Here is a 4,819-nt window from a genome sequence, read left to right as displayed (position 1 = left end):
GCCACATGTCGCGCCTTAATCAACACTCGACAGGAAATTGTTAATGCATATCTCTGTATATGGCGCATAACCAGAGAACCATCGAACATCACAGCACAAAAACAGGCCTTTTGAACCTTTTTGGCTGCGCTGAACCATTTTTCTGCCTTGTCCCATTGACCTGCACCTGGCACATATCCCTCCATACACCTCGCATCCATGTACCTATCCAAGGTTTAATTAAATGTTAAAAGTGAGCCCGTATTTATTATTTCATCTGGCAGCTCATTCCACACTCCCACCACTCTTTGTGTGAAGAACCCCCCCCCCCCAATGATCCCTTTAAACTGTCGCCCTTCACCCTTAACCGATGTCCTCTTCTGTGGTGTAGTGGTTATCACATTCGCTTCACACGCGAAAGGTCCCCAGTTCAATCCTGGGCAGAAACATTGTTTGGGCTTCAGTGCTTCAAATGAACTTGAGACTCAATTTTTCAGTTTGTGTTCAAGTTTACTGTCATGGGCATCCAGGTGTAAATATAATGAACATTCGCTTTTCTAGCAGTAGCGCATTGTATTTCAAACCTGGCAAAGGTAAATTAAAGAAAGAAGAATTAATAGAAATTATATATAATTTCCAGGAGAATATAAACGGATTTAAACCTGAGGAGGTTCGTAGATAACGTACATTGCGTAACGGGAGAAGCAGCCTTCAAACCCATTGCCATGTATTGTCGCATGAGGATGCACTGTGGTTTCAACGGAGCTCGCATCTCAAATGTTCCCATCCAGACAAACATCAGGAAGAATAACCGTGTGCTGCAAAATTTCAAAACTACTTTAAAATGTTAAATCGCTTTCTTTTTCCTCCTCCTGTATTCCACTCCTTCCTAGTCCCACCATACAGTCTCTCTGGTCAAATTCCCCACCACAGTCTTCTAGGTTCCACCATTCCGTCTGACTCTCTCTCTCTCTCTCTCTCTCTCTCTCCTCTCTCTCTCTCTCTCTCTCTCTCTCTCTCTCTCTCTCTCTCTCTCTCTCTCTCTCTCTCTCTCTCTCCCTCTCTCTCTCCCTCTCTCTCTCGCTCTCTCTCTCTCTCTCTCTCTCTCTCTCTCTCTCTCTCTTCTCTCTCTCTCTCTCTCTCCTCCCTCTCTCTCTCGCTCTCTCTCTCTCTCTCTCTATCTCTCTCTCTCTCTCTCTCTCTCTCTCTCTCTCTCTCTCTCTCTCTCTCTCTCTCACACACACACACACACACACATTCAATCTCTCTGCTTCTCTTTGTTGGCTCTGTCGCGAGCAGCACCACAGCCACCCCACGTCAGCCGCGCAAATATTTGTGCTTCGTACAGTTTAAGCCGCGGTGGAAACAGTTGGTAACATCAACACCTAATATTTTCAGGTCTCGAACCAGCGATCTTCCGATGATATTGCAGCGCAGACAGAAGCCAAGTGTCTTACCATTGGTATCGCACATTCCATTCCAGTTAAAGGACCAGGGAGGAAGGACTGATCACAACGCTGACATCGCAGTTCTGCGGGAATGTGGAAAAGTATGGTTAAAACCTTCCTGTATAATGACGGTAATGTAGAACAGGAAAACTGGATACTGTTTAGTTTTGAGACGAGGTGACGGTGGGAGATCGCATATCGGTACAGAGTTGGGATCACGGTCCTTTTCAATAGATCGAATTTGTTGTGATTCCATGTAAAATTAAAGCATGGGCGAAATATCCCACTCCTGCATAAGGGTCAGTAACTGGCCGTGGAGGTTCTTCCGCAATGTGAACATCAGCAATTAATACTTATCTCGGAATACGCTCTGCCCCTGACTCAACGTTTAGAATTACACCGAAATAACTCCCGATCTTTCCCCAGTTACACTCTTAACTCTATCACCTTATTAAAACCTTACGGCCGGTCATTATAATCAAACCGGCCACAATTATATCGTTTAACATTTCGGCAACGTAATGACCAGTGATGCTTGACTCCAGGATCCCCACAGTGATGTGAAACGTTTGAAATGTATGCCACTGAAAAGTGATCAGTGAAAATGTATCCGGGGTTATCAGCGGAGTGCAGTTGAAAAATAACACCTCGCCATTGGACGTTAATGAACAGATGGATGGTATATTGACAGTGGTAATTTGTCCTGCTCAGCAGTCGCGAGTTTGCATGTAAAATTCCATGGCAACATTTGAGGTTTTGTGCTTCTTCGGCCCGGATCTTGTGCCGCTTTTCCACCGCCTCATGTACAGTGACATGCAAATGTTCGGGCAGCCCTGGTCAAAGTTTCTGTTACTGTGAATAGCTCAGTGAGAAGAAGCCGAACTGATCTCCAAAGTCATAAAGTTAAAGAGGAAACATTATTTTGCTGCATTTTAAGCAAGATTAGTGTATTATTTTGTTTTGTACAATTTTCGAGTGAAAGAAAATAAAAGGAGCACCAAGCAAAAGCTTGAGCACCCCAAGAGATTTGAGGTCTCAGATAAGCTTTACCAGTGTCTCAGACCTTTATGAGCTTGTGAGGGCTCTGGCGTGTTTACTGTCGTCGTTAGGAAAGGCCAGGGGATGGAAATTTCAAAGCTTCATAAATACCCTGACTCCTCAAACCTTGACCCTAAAATCAGCAACCATGGGCTCCTCCTGGCAGCTGCTTAGAAAATAAATAAATGATGCCCGAAAACAATAGAAGGCTATAAGAAGATAGCAAAGCGTTTTCAGGTAGCCGTTTTCCTCAGTTCGTAATGTAATTAATAAATGTCAGTTAACAGGAGCGGTCTGGAAGGTCCAAGAAAACTTTCCGAGAGAACTGCTCGTAGGATTGCTAAAAAGGCAAAACAAAACCCCCGTTTGACTACAAGAGACCTTCAGGAAGATGGAGCAGACTCTGGAGTGGTGGCGCACTGTTCTACTCTGCAGCGACACCTGCACAAATATAACCGTCATGGAAGAGTCATCAGAAGAAAACCTGTCCTGCGTCCTCACCACAAAACTCAGCGTCAGACGTTTCAAAAGGAACATCTAAACAAGCCTGATGCATTTCTTAAGTGTTCTATATGCATAGAAAGGTAAAATATATGCTATATACTAAGACAAACCTTTGACTAACTGACGCTAAATAAACCGATATGCTTGTTCCGACTTCAAATCCGTCTTAAAAACGGACTCAAGAACGGAACTCCCTCATAACCCAGGAACTGCCTGTACTTTTAAATCCTCTCTAGATTACTTTTCATACCTAATACAATGTAAATAGTTGGTATACTGCATTGCTTAGGGAATAATGACAAGAAAAAATAGTCTGTACATGCTCAAACAACGAGTGCTGGAGAGAGAACTTCTGGGTTTTCTCGATCCACGGTTGGTTGAATCCGCGCTTGCGGAATCCGCGGATAAGGATGTCCGAATGTACAATTTTTTGAAGGCGTAGACAAGATTCTAAATGGGAAATAAATTCAAATATCGAAGGTGCAAAGACAACTGCGAGACCCTGTGCAGGATTGCCGACAGGGTAAACACAGGCTGAGTTGGTAGTAAGGACGACAAATGCAATGCCAACATTCATTTGGAGAGAACCAGAGTACAAGAGTGAGGCTGTAATGTTGAGTCTCTATAATGCATTGGTCAGACCGCGCCTGGAACAAGATGAACAGTCTGTGTCCCTTATTTAAGAACTGATGCCCTGGCATTGGAAAGGGTCCAGAGGACGGTGACGAGAACGATCCCGGAACGAAAGCTTTAATGTATGAGGATCGTTTTATGACTCTGCCCCTGTACTCGTTGGAGATTAGAAAAAGGAGTCAGGGTTTTCTTTGAAAACTATCAAATACTGAAAGGCCCAGGTAGACTGGACATGGAAAGGATGATTCCAATTGTGGGTGAGTTCAGAGTCAACAGAGCACAACCTCAGAATATTAGGACGCCCTTTAGGACAGGGATGAGGAGGAAGTTGTGTCACCAGAAGTCTATCGATATGTGGATTCATTGCGGGGATATCTGTGGAGTCAACTCAGTTGGTAATATTTTAGAAACTTAGAAATCCTACAGTATAATACAGGCCCATCGGCCCACACACCTGAGCCGAACATGTGTATAATTTAGAAATTACCTGTGGCTATATATAGCCCTCTATTTTTCTAAGCTTCATTTACCTGTCCAGAAGGCTGTTAAAATACCCTTTTATATCCACCTCCACCATCGTCGCCGGCAACCCATTCCATGTACTCACCGCTCTCTGCGAAAAAAAACCCTAAACCTGACATCTCCTCTGTACCTACTCCCAAGTACCTGAAAACTGTGCCCTCTCGTGCTAGCCATTCCAGCCCTGGAAAAGAGCCTTTGACTATCCACATGATCAATTCCTCTCATCCTCTTATACACCTCTATCAGGTCACCTGTCATGCTCCATCGCTCCAAGGAGAAATTGCCGAGTTCACTCAACCTATTCTCATAAGGCATACACTCCCATTCAGGCAACATCCTTGTAAATCTCCTCTGCACCCTTTCAATAGTTTCAGCATCCTTCGTGTAGTGAGGTGACCAGAACTGTGTACAGTACTCCAAGTGGGATCAGACCAGGGTCTTATAAAGCTGTAACATTACCTCTCGAATCCTATTCTTAAGCGGAGATAGACAAGTATTTGATTATGAGGCGTGTCAGAGGTGACGGCGAGAAGGCAGGAGAATGGCATTGAGAGAAAATATATCAGCCATGATGGAACGGACGGAATGGCTGAATTCTGCATCTATATCGTCTGGTATTATGGCCAAATTATTAACAAACTTTAATAGAAAAACGTTGATTTTCATGATTCCCAGCCAAGCACTCTATGTGACAA

At 44.0% G+C, this 4,819-nt stretch overlaps 1 non-coding gene across 1 annotated transcript; it reads left to right on the top strand.

The window, feature by feature from the left end:
- Positions 1–355: 355 nt before the first annotated feature.
- Positions 356–428, top strand: trnav-cac (transfer RNA valine (anticodon CAC)). The gene has a single exon. It is a non-coding gene; the product is annotated as a tRNA-Val (tRNA).
- Positions 429–4,819: the final 4,391 nt, after the last annotated feature.

The sequence above is a fragment of the Hemitrygon akajei genome, unplaced genomic scaffold (assembly GCF_048418815.1).
Source record: "Hemitrygon akajei unplaced genomic scaffold, sHemAka1.3 Scf000069, whole genome shotgun sequence".
NCBI lineage: Eukaryota > Metazoa > Chordata > Chondrichthyes > Myliobatiformes > Dasyatidae > Hemitrygon > Hemitrygon akajei.
Note: the sequence above shows the minus strand (reverse complement) of the source record. Positions and strands in the feature narration are given on the sequence as shown.